Source organism: Chelonoidis abingdonii, chromosome 7 (assembly GCF_003597395.2).
Source record: "Chelonoidis abingdonii isolate Lonesome George chromosome 7, CheloAbing_2.0, whole genome shotgun sequence".
In the NCBI taxonomy this organism is placed as follows: Eukaryota; Metazoa; Chordata; order Testudines; family Testudinidae; genus Chelonoidis; species Chelonoidis abingdonii.
Window position 1 is genome coordinate 40,191,171 of NC_133775.1, and position 19,044 is coordinate 40,210,214.

Here is a 19,044-nt window from a genome sequence, read left to right on the forward strand (position 1 = left end):
GTAATTAACCACTGGAACAGTTTACCATGGATGGTGGTGGATTCTCTATTACTGACAATTTTAAAATCAAGTTCTGATTTTTTTCCTAAATTATTTTGGGGAAGTATAATGGCCTGTGTTATGCTGCAGATCAGAATAGGATGGTCACAATGGTCCCTTCTGGCCTTGGAATCTATGAATAATTCTGTATAAATTCATATGGTTAATCAACAAGACCCACACTCATTGTATCCCATATATTTACACTCCAGTCAGGGGTGGCTCCAGGCCCCAGCATGGCAAGCGCATGCTTGGGGTGGCATGAAGCTGGGGGTGCTCTGCCGGTTGCCGGGAGGGCGCCAGACAGGCTGCCCTCGGCGGCATGCCTGCAGAGGGTCTGCTAGTCCTGCGACTCCGGTGGACCGGTGACCGGCAGAGTGCCCCCTGCAGCATGCTGCTGTCCTTGGGGCGGCGAAATGTCTAGAGCTGCCCCTGGCTCCAGTTTATTACTTGAGATTTTAAAAACATAAAATTAATCTAACTGATGTATAAAACTTTCCTATGGAAAAACCCATGAAAAGTGATTAGAGGGTACAGGAAACACCATTTGGAGTTTTCTTACATGTTCCTCTCTAGAGGAGGAGTTTGGTGGACCATAGAGAGGCATGGGAACCTCTCCAGATTCTACAAAGCCCTAAGGTCCTGTGGAGGAATTACCTTTTTATAGTGCTGCCTTCTCCTCCTCCTCCATGGCATCAAAGCTTCTTTAGCAGTCATGCTCCCATTGTTTTCCAAGCCTTCAATTAACTGCCTTTTCCAAGGAGGGTGCAGGCACAGTGTGGGAGTTAATGCTACTCCAGGTATTGTAATCTCCCACGTATATATCCAGTTAGTAGGAAGGTATAGTACAGAGAGCAGCTGCTCTTCACTTTGAGTCTATCTGCTTCCCTAGCATGATCTCTGTAAAATCCCCATCCTTCAGAATACATGAATACAGGAGTTTTCCTGGGATCAGGAGGAGAGAGAGGCATGATGTAGATATTATTAATCTTTTTGATGGCCCTCCCAGTTTCTTACTGTGTTTTGCTCCTCCCTGCTCACATTAGTAGATGGGGAGTATATGAGCCATGATTACAAAATATTCAGGGTCTAATTTCATTTCCTATAGGCAAGGGAATGTTACTGTCTCCTCCCTTCCTCCCCCCCCCCACCAATAACGTTCTATACATTTAAATGCTCTATGGTGCTGGACACATTCTGCCATGCACTGACATACTGATGAGACCACTGTTTCCTGCACATCAGTGCTTACCCAGGCCCTACAAGATTCACCAAGGTAGATTGTCTAACGTGCACATCTTATATGGCCTCCCTCTACCCCTTGGTTCATTGTCTCTTCTTTCATCCTGAGATAGGAGGGGAACAAATGTTCTCTTGTCTCCTCCCCACCAAAGTATTGAACTCTCCAGTCAGGGCCAAACTCTTCCTCTCTTTGAGCCCATCTCCTACAACTGAAATTGTGGTGCATGGTTCTCTACTTACAGACCATTGTGGCTACTATTTTTATGAATCAATCTAACAGCTACTATTATTCACTACTACTGGAAAGTGAGCTTTGAATCCAGCTTGCTTAATTGAAATTTATTTTGGTGGCTTGTGCAGGGTTCATCCTTGTTTTATTTAAGGAAGAAAAACAATTAATTGTTTTTCCTAGTCATGGATGAAATGTCTAAAGTCTCCAGAAATTAGATGTCACTATCAGTTACAGTAAATATGGATTGTATTCAGTCCTGTTAAATTGCAGGAGTCTATAACTCTCAGTTTTCAGAATTATAGGGTCTTATTCTATATCCATACACAGAAATGAATGTTAAACTTTGTGATACAATAATTTCATTGATGGAAAATAGTGTTTAAATTGTGAAAGTCATATTCAAAACTGAATTTTGATGTAACATGTAACTTCTTGTTATAAGTACTTGAAGATTTTATGCATATTTTATATATTCAAAATTCATGAGTGTATTTGAAAGGTGAATTGCCTTATCTTTCTATCTTCCTCCAGGTTTATAAAAGAACATACCATTTTAATTATATAAAAGATCACAAAGACAGCAATAAAGGAGCAAAGTGAATTATAGATTAAGAACTATTTTGTAGTGAGTAAATCCAGATTTTTAGATGGTTAGCTCTTTCTACCCACTGTAGTTTTGTGTGGCAGATCCTTTCAGTCCTATGGAAAAAGGGTTTCTGGAACTGCGTGAAGATTCAGGAGTTTCATCTTGCAAAAATTTTATTGCAAAACTGAAATATTTGTTAATATTTCATTAATTTAGCAAAGGAACTACATTTAGTGCACAGAAGATTTTCCAGTTCTATCAACCTTCATAGATTGGGCAACACTCTTATTTATGACACAGAACTTCATTTTTTTTCCTAAAATGATAATTATAGATCATACTGTGATACTCCTGCATATACTGAGTAGTCCTTACTTCATAAGAAGACCCATTAACGTCAAGATGAGTATTTGTGGTGCAATGTACTATCACTTTCTGGTCCTACATATTTTGTAGTTTTGGGGGTGGTCTTAGAGTGGCTTTTAGCATATAAACTCTTTGGAGCATGGAATTTGTCCTCATATTTGCCTGTAAAACAATTAACCTATATTTGGAGTGATATAAATAATAACAATAATGGAAGGTACATTTGATTTTTTAAACGTTTTGGACCAGTGAAATATTTCTAATTTACATAATGAAATGACTAGAAACATGATTTAGTCTTTGTAAGTTAGAATGCAGCTCTTAAGCTGATGTGCAAAGGAAAATGAAAATTAAATTAACCACGCATATGTGTGCTGAATGCTTAGGGATAGTCAGCATATAAAATATTCAGCTCCCTTTCACAAAAAAAATTTACTCTGTCATAGATTCTTTTCCTGGATGCCTAAGTCATGTGTCTATTGAGTGCCTCCCAAATTCTGTGTCCATTCAGTGAGGTAATTCAGACCTATGCTCTAAGGAACGTGATTCTCTAGGAGCGTGATCCAACTCACTGAAGTCAATGTCCATCTAGCCAATAGAGTTAAAATATCTCTGTACTTAGTCGACTGAATCACTCATCAGCTACATACCTCCAGTCCAAATCTCTGACTCAGGAGAACACATGCATGTTGTCCAGAATATGAACAGCACTCTAGTCCCTGAATTGTGGCCCATGAGATGCTTTAAGATGATACAACCTTAAAGGCAATGCACTCAAAAAACAAAACAAAACAAACAAAAAGCTAATGACTATATTTGTTAACACTGCTAAAATCATAGATAACAGAAATAGAATACACAGAAATATTACTACTAGCAACAATATAGTTATGTAGATCAGTTTATGATATTGGCAAGCTTTGTATGGAGAAAGATATGTTTAATAAGACTTTAACATCTAAAGTGACCATATAATCTTAATCCTTATTATGAGATTCATTTAAATGTGCAACTTTTATGCATGCAGTGACAGTCAGTAAATGCATGTATTTAGAATATTATGTCAACTCCTCTAGCTGATGGGACATTTCCACTTGTTAATGGAGATGTCACCCTTTTCAATTTTCCCATACCCACAGAGATGCCATAGCATGGACTCCACTCACCTGTACACTGTTGTTGTGGGCATTACAAACACCTCACACCTTATCCTGCAGTATTTGCTCAACTGAATCAGTAGCTGCTGCATGGAGCAATGTGATGCCACGCAAGCAGCCCTGGTGGAAGCCATGGAGCAGAGCAATTTGCAGATGCTGGGGACAGTTGCACATCACCTTGAGTTGGAGCGCCGCTTCAGGGTCCAGGAAACAAGCAGTGACTAGTGGGACTGTGTAATTATGCAGTTATGGGATGACAAGTAGTGACTACAAAGCTTTCAGATGAATAAGGTCACTTTAATGGAACTGTGCGAAGAGCTTTCCGTAGCCCTGAAGAGTAGCAATACTAAAATGAGAGCTGCTCCGACAGTTGAGAAGCAAGTAGTGAGATCTCTGTGGAAGCTTGCAATGCCAGACTGCTACCTGTCAGTGGGGAATCAATTCAGAGTTGATAAATATACTGTGGGGTCTGCTGTGATCCAAGTTGCCAGGGCAATCAATAGATTTCTGCTAAGAAGGGTAGTGACTCTGGGAAACATGCAGGACATAGTGGATGGTTTTGCCATGATGGGGTTCCCTAACTGCAATGGGGCGAGAGATGGAATGCATATCCCTATCTTGGCACCAGACCACTTTGCCAAAGAGTACATAAACTGAAAGGAATACTTCTCAATGGTGTTGCAAGCACTGATGGATCACAGGGGCCATTTCACCGACATCAACGTGGGATGGTTGGGGAAGGTGCATGATGCATGCATCTGTTCAGAAAGCTGCGAGCAGGAACTTTCTTTCTAGACTGCAAAATAACTGTTGATGTTGAAATGCCAATTGTGATCCTGAGAGATCTAGCCTATCCCTTGCTCCTATGGCTCATGAAGGACAGCAGTAAGGAGCAGTTCAACCATAAACTGAACAGGTGCAGAATGGTGGTGGAATGTGCCTTTGAGTGTTTTAAAAGCCCGCTGGCATAGTTTGCTTACTAGGTTAGACCTCAGTGAAAGTAATATCCCCATTGTTGTTGCTGTGTGCTGTGTGCTTCATAGTATCTGTGAAACAAAGGGAGAAAAGTTTCCGACTGGGTGGGGGATTGAGACAGATCGCCTGGCAGCCAATTTTGAGCAGCCAGACACCCAGGCAATAAGAAGAGCACATTGAGACATGCTGCGTCTCCATGAGGCTTTGAAAACTAGTTTCATCAGTGACCCACGGTAATGTGACACTTGTGTGTTGTTCCTTACCAAGCTGTCCCCTTCATTGAACATATTCCCCTGTAAACTACACCCCTGCTAACTGGTGTGCTGAATAAATAAAAAGTCTTTTCTCCTCAATCCATTAAGTTTTATTATGTTCACAAATACTGAGAGACAACAAAGAAAAGTACGATAACCTGGGACAAAAGGGCTGATAACACAGTGAAGGGGGAAACAAGGACAGCTTGCTTACAGTTGCACTGCAGTATCAATCAAAGGTTCAGCATAGGCTGCAGCAGGACTCTAGTGTCCAGTTTCCTTTCTTGAACCTCAACCAGATACCTCACATGTCTGTTTGCTCCCTCATAATCTGCACCATCTCATCTTGTGTGTCACGCTCATGTTCCCTGCCTGCTCTTCTGTCCTTGCGGTCAGTGTGCAGACTGTCGGACAGTGCAATCCTCCACGTGCTGAGCTCCGTCTTATCACTCTCAGAGACATGCATTAACTCACTGAACATGTCCTCCCAAATTCTTTTTCTGCCTTCTAATCTGGGAAAGTCTCCGTCCCAGTGTGAAGGATGCGCCTATAGAAAAAGTGTCAGCTGCAAAGAATACAAAGCATAAGAATAGCATTGACAGTGCATACATGGTTTCTTGTGCAAGGTTAAATTTTTTTATAAAAGAAACACCCCTCAATGCACTCCCCTGCAAGCCACAGCGTAATCACAACTGCTGGCTACTGTAAGAGTCGGTTTGCTGCTACAGCCATAATGCTTGAGCCCATGAGACATTGGCAAGAGGTCTTGTGCTGCAGCTTTTGTTAAGATGTACTTGAGATCAATGGTTCCAACCTCAGAATAGTCCCCTTTCTCATAGCAACCTGGATGGTGCTTGAGGACAGGCAGGAGCATACAGCCCCGCAAATAGTTTGACTGTTACAAAAGCGGCAATGGGTTAGGGTGGAAGGGAGAAAAACAGGAAGTGTTGTGCCTGATGTGACAAAGTGGGAATGTTCTTAATGTTTTCTCTGACTGCTGTATGGGTGCCTCAGTTTCCTCCATGCATGTCTCGGATGTTTAGGGATGTGTGATTGTTGCAGAGCCCTACGGGGGCAGCGTGATGGTGTCTGCAGAGAGAATGGCTGACACCCTGTCTCCTGGCAACTGGTGGCCTGGGCCCCTCCTCTGCAAAGGTGTTAACGGAAAGTGTTGGAGAACTAAGCGATCAGGTGACCTCCTGGCCCGAGAAAGAGACAAAGAGAGAGGAGGGGCTGGAGAGTTTTCAGTTTGGAACTGGATAGGAAAATGGAGGGGAGCCCAGACAGGGCTCTGGCCTCCCTGCTCCCTCCCCCCCAAACGGGCCTGACTGAGGGGGTCCTGTTGTCTGTACCTGCAAGACCTGTCTTGGACTGTGTTCCTGTCATCTAAATAAACCTTCTGTTTTACTGGCTGGCTGAGAGTCATGATGAATCACAGGAAGCCGGGGGTGCAGGGCCTTGTCTCCCCAAAACTCCATAACATGCTCCCTCCCCTTTTAAATACTGGCTGCAATATGGGGTGATCCCTTCCAACCACAATGAGGGCACGCTCAGGAAAGCTAGGTTGTGTGACCCAGAATTCACCAAACGGGCAAATTACTTATCGACTTGCTTGCAGTTTAAGGGCTAGCATTTAAAACTTCCCCCGTTTCCCTTAGGTGACCATAGATGGTATCATTTTCCTGAAGGTAGCAGAAGCAGAAAGGGAGCAGATGCTGCAAGCATCTCGGTACAGACCTGGTCCTTATGCTGCAATGAGGTGTGTCACAATGATGCCAGAAGAGTTAATACTGGAGTAGCATGGGAAAGTATTCTATCGTGGTGGACAAAATAAGGCAGCCCTTCCCAGAAATATTCTGCAAAGGATTGCAGAATATCTTCATGAAAGCTTCCTAGACATCTACATGAAGGATTCCAGGGCCATCCCCATGCACATAAACAGTCTTTTTCAGAGAGCACTCTCTGCGTAGCTAGAGTGGCCACCATTAACCACTATCCCAATTTTTTAATTCAGATTCAACATTAAAAATAATAGCATGTAACTGCTACAGTTTGATTGAAAATGTGGTGCCTTCCCTGGCATCACGCTCCGCCGACAATTAGTCCTGTGAGCAGATGGGTTCTAGAGTTTAAAAAAAAAAAAAAAAAAAAAGTTCTTGGCTGTCTGGGAGAATGGATCCTCCACTTACCTGACGCACATTCTCCTCCTCCTCATCATCAGCAATGTCCTGCTCATTGTTGCCTGAGGTAGCCTGGGGCTCCTCGGAGGTATCCACAGAGCATTTTGGGATAGTGGTGGGGTTGCCTCCTAGAATCGCATGCAGCTCCTCATAGAAATGGCATGTCTGTGGCTCAGAACCAGAGTGATTGTTCACCTCCCTTATCTTCTGGTATGCTTGCAAAAACTCCTTTATTTTCATGCGGTACTGCTGTGTGTCCCTTCTCCCCCATGCCCCACGTGATTTTGGCATAGATACTAGTGTTTCTTCTGCTGGTTCAGAGGTGCACCTGCACAGACTCTTCTCCCCACACAACAGTAAGATCCACCTTCTGTGTGGCTCATGCTGGAGAGTGTTTGCGGTCTTGAACACCCATGGTCAGGTGTGCTGACGAGCCCTCCAAGCCAATCAAACAGGAAATGAACATTCAAAAGTTCCTGGAGCTTTAACAGGGAGCGACTGCTTCCTGTGTACCTGGATGAAGTGCATTGGAGTTGAAAGTGCGAGTACTGTGGACACCACATGGAGTCCAATTCATTCGAATTACACAGCGCAGCCTCTGCACTATCTCCATGTCAACGTGTGGATGTCAACTTAAACATTATGCCTCTCATGGAAGTCATCTTTACAGGCCTTTTAGGTCAGTGGAAGGGACTCGGTAGTGTGGACACATGCATTATTACCTCAACCTAAGGTGATTTATGTTGACATAACTTTGTAGTGTAGACCAGGCCTTACTGTCTGATAATATTTTCTTCTTTACTTAAAGATCACACTAAAACACTTTGAATAGGAAAAAAATAATCCTGTTATATCCGTAGTTTGATGGCTGTCAGTTCACCAATTAAATGTGATGGCTGGATCATGCTAGATCTTCTATATGCTTGATCTTTTGTATCATATTCCCACTCTGACAGTTCTAAGTAAGACTTTTAGTTCTTGTATGCTCTACAAAGACAATTTTGTAGATTAAATTAATTAGTTAATGGACATTGGTGAAAAGGTAGCCTAATATATTACCTGGACAAAGACTTTGTTCAGGCAAATTTCAGCTAGTAAGTAGGCTGAGTTTGTTTAGCGGAATAAAGGGAAGTGCATTCATCTGAAGAATTATTCAACATGCCTGATAATAGATTTTATAACTGATATAATACCTTATTGGTGCTATTGATACTTGCACAGAAAGAATACAAAGGCCAGTGAAGGTTTCCTGGTTTAATCATTCTGAAATAGTATGCATATAGATAGTAGGAAAGAAATTGTGATATGATGTGGCAGCAATTTCAGACCAGTCCAATATACACCTAGACACATTCACATTCAAAGGAGAAAACTGATTAAAACCAATCTCCTTACAGTGAATAAAGTGTTAAGAACGTTAAGCTAAAAAGAAAACCACCAGACCAAAGATCTTTATTGACTAAAGCTATTTTAATTTTTTTCTCTGTTAAGGCAAATGTACATATTCTTGTAGTTTGGTCACTCAGTTTCTTGGTTTTCATGGAATCTAAAGCTGATGCAATTTCTACATTCATGGTATGGCCCACACATTGCTTAGTTTTAGGTCTTTGGCAAACTACCCTGTGTACCACAGAGAAAGATATTGACTACGACTACATTCCCAGCTATGCAAGGAGATCTGCACTGACCCACTTTAATATACTCAGAGTACAAATGAAAGTGGACTGCCAGTACACCATGAGCACAAAGGAAGAAGGACTATTAAAGGCAGGCTATCAGTAACCACATAGTAGAGACGCACTGTCTACCTAGCAGGCATTTCCAAGCTTTGGATAATGGTGGCTGGAAAATTTGCAGGTAGCTAAAGACCTTCAGCTGATCCTTCCCAAATAAAGAGCTGCTCTAACTGCTTCCTATTGTATTTAAGATAAACAACCTGTAGAATTTGTCTTCGTGGCTTTGTTGTGACTAGGAGCCTGTCACTGCCTCTTGAGGTAGTGTCTCAAAGGCCTTAGCTTCTTCTGACTGACCCTCCTTAGTTTGCTCTTAGATCAGTTCCTGGACCCTTACCTTTAATTAAGCCTGTCAGCCCTTCGTGTTTTGGATTTGCAGGCTCTTTCAGCCTGCTGGCTGTTTTCTTGGAGGAAGCTTAGTGCCAGGCCTGTTGCCACCTTGCTAGCCCAGGCTCTTCAACCTCCCTTTCCTTCCTTGCACTCTCTCCTTTAGAGCAGCCCTTGTTTCCTCTGTTGGTTGCAGCTGTGAGTGCTTGCCTCCATGATTGGCAGCTATGTGGGACTGTGATCAAGCTGCTTGCTTGTAAACAAGAGAGACTCCCCCCCCCATCACTTTATGTTCAGTATAGGGTTTGTAGACTCCGTTACACAGCCAGATTTTTTGTGTACTTCTGTCTTCACCTAAGACTATACAGAACTGCATAAGCAACATTGTTTCCTCATGCTGAACCAATGTGTGCAAAAAGTATTTGTTTACCTTATTGCATAGTGTTGTTGGTTCAGAATAACTGCTTTATTTGCACCATAAAGTGATATTGTGTAACCATCTATCTGTAATATAAATTCATAGTCAATAAATGATTTGGGAGCTTTCCAGGAAAGAGATGTTATATAAATATAAAGTAGCATCATTATTCCGATAATTTGTCCCATGAGTTGTGGTATTAAACACTCCATTGTTGACTAGTTGTGCCCCTTTCAGTGTTTGCTGCAAGTAAATGCATGACATTTATCATGCTTTATTGAATTCATTCCTCTATAGATCATTTCCCCCCGATGTCATGATGTTCGCACACAGAATGCTTGTAACCAGTACTTTTCTAATACATTCAAATTAACAGATCAAGAGGTCTTCATATTTGCTTGGCACTGGTGCACATAGTGGAAAGGTCCAACCAACTTTTTACTGAACATATTGCCAGCTAACAGATGGACATGATTACTGAGAGCTGAGAGACCTTGTAAAGTATGGATATTAACTGCATTTGATAGAGACACAATTTTCAGTGAGAAATAGGTAAGCTATCTGCCCTGAGTTTCTGTTTATGATGAGAGAATAAGCCTGATTTGTACTTTATTAACATTTAGAATGTAATTCAGAACTGTGGTGTGATTTGGATGTTACTTGTGGGAACCCTCCTGAGATCTTGGCTTCCTGCGTCTTTAGGATTCATGTTTAGTTTACTTCGAAAAATGTTTCTGGAAATGAGTTTTAGGACTAGTAGCAATGTATTAGATTCCTAAACCAAGCTAAGTCAGATGTGATGTCACAATAATTATATAGATCATGCTCCTGCAAAAAAATCAGTACAGGCACATCGCTGCGCTCATGTGGAGCCCCACTGAAATTGAGCTCACTGAAGAATTAGGGATCATACTTTATTTTTGTATTTTAATGTATTGCATATATCTATATGCTCCAAATCAGTGTCCTTTTCTAGGACTTTTTTTAGATAATTTAGTCATGTTACAGCAAAGCCAAATTGCAGAGATGGTGACAGACCTCCTGGTGTTCTCCATATTTTCCTCCTCTTTCCAGCCACAAACAGAAAAGATTTTTGTATGGGAGAACAATGTTTCAATGTTGTCATTTATACCACTCTGTATATGATTTTAGTACTGCTGCCTGTTGAATGCCATATTTAACATTTTAATAATCAACTAGAGGTCTATTTTTAAATGGGAAAATAGCTTCCATAGTTACTCTTGGAAATATGTTAGTTCTACCTTAGTGAGTCAATCAAGACATCATAAGGCAGTCTGCACCTGTTTCAGACTACTACCTCTTGATTAATTCTTGAAATGAGTTTCAAACAAACATCAAGACCAACCTTCATCTGGATAGGTCAACACAGCATGGAAAGTTCTGTGACCCATTTATGTGGAGTAAATAAGACTGTAGGAACTTAATAACTAGAGATTAAAAGTGATCAGGAAAAGGAGTTTTTGTTTCCAAAAATGAATTATGGTACAGTTATAGATCAAAAAAAGTAGGGAGGACCTTTTTGTTATGCCTTTCTGCAGACTTGAGTTCAAATGAACATATTTCACTCAGCTCTAAATAGTGTCTTCCACTCAGTGTCCCAAAGAGCTTTTAAAACACTACTTTAAATTTCACAGCAGCCCTGTAAGTATTATTACCATGCCTATCTCACAGATGATGCAAAGAGAGGACCAAATTTTCCAAACACAGCCTCCATTTGGAGAAGCCAATTGTACATACATGTTCTTGAGCTTCATGGCACTGTCAGTGTTTAGAGGTGATGGAATTTCTCTTTCACATGCAAGTGATAATAGAATTTACACATGCAAAACCCAACTGGACAAAGTTTTGTTCACACAAATGGAAGCCAATTTGGGGCCTCTGAGAGAATTGGGCCATAAATCCAAGATTTTCAAGAATGCAAACTGAAGTTAAGTCCCTAAATAAGTGGACAGTTGAAAGTATGGAGTACCCAGCAACTCCCACCAACATGCTGGTGCCTAGCATTTTTGAAAAACAGATCTTTTGTTTAGCACCCTAAATAAGGACTTAGGTTGGGATTTTCAGAAGTGCCTAAAGGTGTGCAAACAAACTGCACAGCGACTAACGTGATGTAATTCCATTCCTGATCAAATAAAATTATGTCATTTGAAATGAACATGTTCAAAAGAGCTTGTCTAGCCATTTTAAAATGTAAAACAAATGCTTCTACTTAGTATTGGAAAGTAATGTGTATGAGAACAAAACTTATTTTTCACTGAGATGGTTTCATTTCAGACTCTGTTATACTCTGAAATTTGATAGACTATTAATAGAGACAGACAAGCCTTTAGAGAGCAAGCAGAAATGTCATTTATAGCAGGCAATTCCACAGCCTCTCAAAAATGTGCTGAGATGACAACAGTGAATGTGTATTAGGCATTGAATGTAACTTCCTAGTGAATTGTTAATGACCTTGATCTTAAGGTTCAAGAAGCCTCTGAGTTTGCATTTATTCTGACTCTGAAGCATACTTAAGAATATCTGGAGCTGAAAAATCTCAGACCTGCTGTCCTTATGATTGCATGAATATATATATCTATATTATAGGGTCATTTATAATTCAGAGTCTGACATTCTGAAAACACTGTCAAATCAAAATCTTCACATTTTATAACATATTAATCATAAAATACATAAATACTCTATAAGAGAATTTCATTTTAACTCATTTCATTTTATGCTTTGCTTATCAGTTATGTGTCTTAGCACCAAACATCATTAAATTATATTTTGCATAAAGCTTTGCATGACAACCTGAGGTTTTAGCCTAGTGTATAGAACATGCAGGTTATACTCATAGTTACAAATGTATTTTAAATCCTTATTTTTGAAATGTTTTCTATGTTATGTTCTATGTGATGAATCATGAAGTCATAACATTGTAAACCATATTTCTTTGTGTGAATATAGATCAAATTCCTTTAAATTAATGATAACATTATCAGAACTGCAATATTTGCATACCTTCACTTCTCTATTGTGCTGCCAGTCAATAACTCTGTCCTTTCCTGAAAATGGAGTTCCACTGGTCAAAGGGAGTTGTTTACATCAGGCCACAAAATTTGCTGACTTAAGAACTCTCTGGCCATAAAGGTTGGCTGAATGTATATGTCTGGGACCTTTCTCTTTCCTCCTTTAGCTAGCAAAGAACTTCCCTTCCCACAAACCCTTCCCCACATAGTTCAAGTGTGTTATTATTAGTTTGTCAGAAAATAGAGACTTTTTCCATGACAAAAATTAGAGCTTTTGGTGAAAAAGTATTTAGTTATTTGGCCAAAATACTTTGTTTAAGTCTGAAATGCTAGTGCCTCATAGGAGTTTTAGTTTGGGTATCTCATGATTCCATTCTTCACTACAGGCCACGCTCCCTAGTCAGACTACATGTCCCATGATGGACCCCTGTCTTTAATGCTGACATGATGACTAATGCAGTAAAGTTGCAGCCTGGCCCAATCTTGAAAACTATTACTCCATCTCCTTACTGTATGTGTGACAAAACATTTGCAGCATGAGTCCCATACTTAGTACTCTTCTGATTCTTTAAAAATTAACCACCTCAACAAATAACAGATAAAGATCTATTTTTATTTCCATTTTACAGGTAGGGAAACTAATGCAGAAAGGATGATTAACTTGGTTAAAGCCAGATAATGTTAGTGGGAGAGATGTGAATAGAAAGAAGGGGAGTCCCTGGCTCTTTGTTGGTTCTCATGATTATTCTCATGATGTGATTCTCAAACTAGGGCCACCACTTGTTCAGGGAAAGCTCCTGGCAGGCCAGGCCAGTTTGTTTACTGGCTGCGTCTGCAGGTTTGGCTGATCGCGGCTCCCACTGGCCATGGTTCACCACTCCAGGCCAAGGGGGGCTGCAGTAAGCGGCATGTGCTGGGGGATGTGCTGGCTGCCCTTTCAGGGTGAAAAAAACCCCCCAAAACCCAAAAGGGTGATGTTATGGTAGGGGTGTAGTACAGACTACGTAACCAGGAAGAGGCTTTTTTTAAAATAAGTTACAAAATCATCCAAGCACAGTACATGATGATGGGGACTTCAACTACCCAGACATCTGCTGGGAAATTAATACAGAAGGGCACAGATTATCCAACAAATTCTTGTTGTAAATGTAAATGCCATTTTTTTTTATTTCAGCAACTGGAGAAAGCTACTAGAGGAGAGGCTGTTCTAGATTTGGTTTTGAAAAATAGGGAGGAATTAGTTGAGAATTTGGAAGTGGAAGGCAGTTTAGGTGAAAGAGATCATGAAATGGTAGAGTTCATGATTCTAAGGAATGGTAGGAGAGAAAACAGCAGAATAAAGACAATGCATTTCAAGAATGTAGTCTTTAAAAAGCTCAGAGAGTTAGTAGGTAAGATCCCTGGAAAGAAAATCTAAGAAGAAAAACAGTTTAAGAGAGCTGGCGGTTTTTCAAAGAGCCATTATTAAGGGCACAAGGGTAAGCTATCCCCCTGCGTAGGAAAGCTAGAAAGTATGACAGGAGACCACCTTGGTTTAACAAGGAGATCTGAACCTCAAAAAAGAGTCTTACAAAATGTGGAAACTAGGTCAAATTATAAAGGATTAAAATGAACAAATACGCAAGAATATAGTAACAAAATCAGAAAGGCCAAGGCACAAAATGAGATTAAACTACCTAGAGACTTTAAGGGCAACAAGAAAACACTCTACAACTACATTAGAAGCAGGAGGAAGACCAAGGACAGTGTAGGCCAGTTACTCAAGTGGGGAGGAGACAATAACTAAAAATGTAGGAATAGAAGTGCTAAATGACTTTTTTGTTTTGGTTTTCAGTAAAAAGGTTAGTAGCAATTGGACAACTAACATAGTGAATGCCAGTGAAAATGAGGTATGATCAGAGGCTAATATAGGGAAAGAAGAAGTTAAAAATTACTTCGACAATGTGGATGTCTTCAAGTCACCAAGGCCTGATGAAATACATCTAGAATATTCAAGTAGCTGATTAAGGGTGTATCTGAGCCATTAGCTATTATCTTCAAAAAGTCATGAAAGATGGGAGAGAGTCTCCAGGCAACTGGAAAGGGGCAAATATAGAGCCAATCTATAAAAAGGGAAATAAGGACAACCTGGGGAATTACAGACCAGTCAACTTAATTTCAGTACTCAGAAAGATAATGGAGCAAATACTTAAACAATCAATTTGCAAACACCTAGGAGATAATAAGGTAATAAATAACAGTCAACACGGATTTGTCAATAACAAATCAAGTCAAACCAACCTAATAGCTTTCTTTGACAGGGTAACAAGCTTTGTAGATGAGGGGAACTGCTAGATGTGGTACATCTTGACTTTAGTGAGGCTTTTGATACTGTCTCGCATGACTTTCTTATAAACAAAATAGGGAAATACAACCTAGAACTACTATAAAGCAGGTTCATAACTGGCTGGGAACCATTCCCAGAGAGTAGTTATCAAGCTGGAAGGATATATCAAGTGGGGTTCTTCAGGGATCAGTTCTGGGTCTGGTTCTGTTCAATATAATCAATTATTTAGATAATGACTCAGAGAGTCTACTTCTAAAGTTTGCAGATAATACCAAGCTAGGAGGAGTTGCAAGAGCTTTGGAGCATAAGATTAAGATTTGAAATAGTCTGAAATAAATAAGATGAAATTCAATAAGGACAAATGCAAGTACTCCACTTAGGAAGGAACGATCAATTGCACACACAGAAAATGGGAAATGACTTCCCAGGAAGGAGAACTGCAGAAAAGGATCTGGGAGTCATAAGTGGATCACAAGCTAAATATGAGTCAGCAGTGTAACATTTTTGCAAAAAAACCAAACATCATTCTGGGATGTATTAGAAGAAGGTTGTAAGCAAGACACAAGAAGTAATTCTTCCATTACATTCCATGTTGATTAGGCCTCAACTGGAGTATTGTGTCCAGTTCTGGGCACCATATTTCAGGAAAGATACAGATAAATTGGAGAAAGTTCAAAAAAAAAAAACACAACAAAATGATTAAAGGTCTAGAAAACATGACCTATGTGGGAAGATTGGAAAAAAATGGGTTTGTTTAGTGTGGAATAGAGAAGGCTGAGAGGGGACATAATAGTTTTCAAATATGTAAAAGATTGGTACAAGGACGAGGGGAAAATTGTTCTCCTTAACCTCTGAGGATAGGAAAAGAAACTATGGGCTTAAATTGCAGCAAGGACAGTTTAGGTTGGACATTAGGAAAAACGTTCTATCAGAATAGTTAAGTACCGGAATAAATTGCCTAGAGAGGCTGTGGAATCTCCATCATTTGATATTTTTAAGAGCAGGTTAGACAAACACCTGTCAGAGATAGTCTAGCAAATACTTAGTCCTGCATGCTCCCTGAGTGCAACTGTGTATTTTCTTACAAAGAAAACAAACTGAAAGAAAATGTAGACATACCTTGCTATTTTTTTTCCCTTTGGAAGTGGCAGAGCAATTTGTCAACATTTTGTGTGCCTCTAAGGAGCCCGGATGGAGCTGAAAGAGAATTTCATTTTCTCTGTCATAGAATATAATTCTGCATCCAAAACAGAAGCTTGTTTTGTTACTTTTTACAAAGTAAAAGTTTCATAAAAATGGGCTTCAGCAGAAAACATTTAGTGGCTTTTAAGAAGTATTTAGCCGTGAACGTTCAAAGTGAGGGGCACCTTAAATTCACACCTCTTCAGAGGGCTAGCAGGAGGCCTCTGCACCACTTAAGTTCTATCAAAACAGTGCTTAAGTGGGACTTATGTGGTGCAAGACCTCCTGCACAGGACTTGATTTTTTCAATAATTGTACATATGCAATTGTGAGTGCCTAATATATATAAATAACCAATGTGCCTTTGCAAATTAGAAATGTGCACATGACATGACCAGTCAGATGCCTCCTAACCATAAGAGTAACTATGCACTAATTGCTGATTTGCACATATACATAAATTAGGCACATACAAATGTCTGTGCACAATTATACTGGCCTAATTTTAACAGTATTTTTTTCTGAATGGGTATTTTTATAGCAGTCAGTCCTAATAGTATGCAGTACATACAATATAGATTGATACATACATAGATGAAAAAGAAAGAACTGAGAGAGAAAGAAGTTAGGGACTACTGCTTTTATTCCATTCTGAAGTGAAGTTTTCTTCTTTTTAAGATCCCAGTTCAGCAAATCACTTAAGCGCTTGGTTAACTTTAATCAAATGAGTAGTCCCATGGATTTCAATTTATTCACATGAATAAAACTAAGCACATGCATAAGTGCTCACAGGATCAAGGTATGAAAATGTAGGTATGGTGCGAATGCTTTTATATTCTCATGCTTGCTTATCCCCTAAAGCTGAGCATTGTCCAATTTCAAATGAAATAACAGACACCACCAGCATGTCAGTGATAACCATTTCTAATTCTCAATTTCCCTGTAGGATTTAAATTAGAATCTGTTTTGCAGATAGTTCAGAGAAATCCTAAGGCAAGTCCAGTCCTGCAGTAATTGCACTGGCTCTGATTTGTTTTCCTAAACCACCTGTCAGTCGAGCTGTGTTTATTTTAGGAAATAAAGCTTATGTCAAAAAGGAAGTAATCTGAAATCGTATGAAAGATTCTCAGTATCTGCAAGTGCTTAGGACATATAGATAAATGAACAAGAATACATACAATCATTTACAACATGAGGAAAGGTGATAACTTAGTTATGTTGAGCTAGACCTTTAATTGACTTAAAAAGACTGTCATATTAAAAAAAAAGTAGAGGTTTTGTCTGATGTCAAATACCTTTACATGCCAATCTTTTAAATTATTTGATAAATATTTTAATACATTAAGGGCAGATAGATTCCCCCTGTCTGTGTATACACCACCAGCTGATGTTATTGTGAGTTCTGTCACAGTTTAAAATTTTCCTTTGTTGTGATGCCTAAAAAAAATGTGACAATGGCTAGGCAGCTGGTGTACTGAAACTATTGTCTTAGTATGTTGACAATATGGTCTCTTTGTTTCCTGGCACTCCCGCTTCTGTCAGTTTCCAACTGTCATTTCTCATACTAGACGTAGATTGTAAGCTCTCTGAGTCAGGGACTGTCTTTTTGGTTTTGTGTCTGTACAACTCCTAGTACAATCTCTGAGTGGGGCTCACGGATGCTATCATCAGCATCAACAACAACAACGAAAATATTAGGAGCAATATGTTCCTATGATATTCAAAACAACATGTAGGACTTGATCTTGATGCCACTGAAATCAGAGAGTTTTGCCTTTAACTTCAGTGGGGACAGAAAAAAGCACAAAAACACTTACTAAGCTATTTTAGAGACACGTACATTTCAATAATCTCTGCAGGTGTGATGTACATATATCATTCATATTTTGTCGTTGCTGTGTGCTTGATGTTTATGTGAACATTAGTTAGAATTAGAAGTTATCACTTTCCTCCCCTAAATCGCTCCTTTTATTTTTATTTTTTAAAACCTCAACAATGAGCTGATAAAGAATAATGCCAATAGTATTGTCGTATTGGCTTTTGATTAAGACAACAAAGCATGCTGGTTATTTGTTAACTAATTGACAGAAATGAAAGAGAAAATTTCAAGGTCACTGACATTTAAAATGCAAGCCCTATTCCTATTTTAAGTCACTTATCAGCGTTTACTTGGTGTACATAGGGTCAGCAAATACAATGCTAACATTGTCAGTGGGGAAGTTGGGACTAGTAATGTCTACTAATAACTTACTATATTTATGCTAGATCCATTAACTTAATACAGTGGTTCTCATCCTTTTTCTGGCCAACACTTCCAGCCCTTTTCCATACTGCTTCCCTCCCACTACCACTCCAGAACCTCCCTCTGATGTCCCCTCCATCCCAGCTACCCAGTAACACAGGAAGGGTAAGGCGGCCCCTCCTCCCCTGACACTGATGTTCACACCCTCCTCTCCTGGTGTGGAGCATCACAACCTGAAAGTGAAAAGCTGTGCCCTCATCAATTGATCCAGTGATAGCGAATGACAGGGAAGTGTGTGTGTCTTCTGTTGTATAGGGTTTTTTGTTAAAGCTATTAATATTAATATTTAGTATTTGAATGTTCATGTATTGTACAAACACTAAAAAATCTCTTATGTAGTATGTCCTGTTTGCATCTCTGAATGTGGGTGAAAAGAACTTTTATACATTCCACTCACTTTAATAAAAATCTCCTAAAAAGGAACTATTCCTATTGAGAGATCAGATTATTTTTTATCACCTTTCAGGACTCATTTGCACCATAGTAGGAAAAAATGAGCCTGTAAAGTATTCTAAGTTAAAAATGAGCTTGCTTCATTTTTGCCTGGTGTGTCATGCTTGGAAATATGTTCCTGATGGCCTCGGTGGCCTTTGGCTTGGTTTATAAATTGTTGTGTATGTCACTTTCACTGCTGTTGGCTGGTTGCAAACTCTGTGGCTGAGGTCAGCAAGGACACGAGGCAGTAAAGCAATG

The 19,044-nt window shown here is 39.7% G+C and overlaps 1 long non-coding RNA gene across 1 annotated transcript in view; it reads right to left on the reverse strand.

The window, feature by feature from the left end:
* Window positions 1-4,950: 4,950 nt before the first annotated feature.
* LOC116834753 (uncharacterized) overlaps window positions 4,951-19,044 on the reverse strand; it is a 28,856-nt gene continuing 14,762 nt past the window's right edge. The window contains exons 3-4 of the long non-coding RNA XR_012656256.1: window positions 15,987-16,064; window positions 4,951-5,416 (exon numbers count right to left, since the gene is read on the reverse strand). This is a non-coding gene — a long non-coding RNA (uncharacterized LOC116834753). The remainder of the gene's footprint in view (window positions 5,417-15,986; window positions 16,065-19,044) is intronic.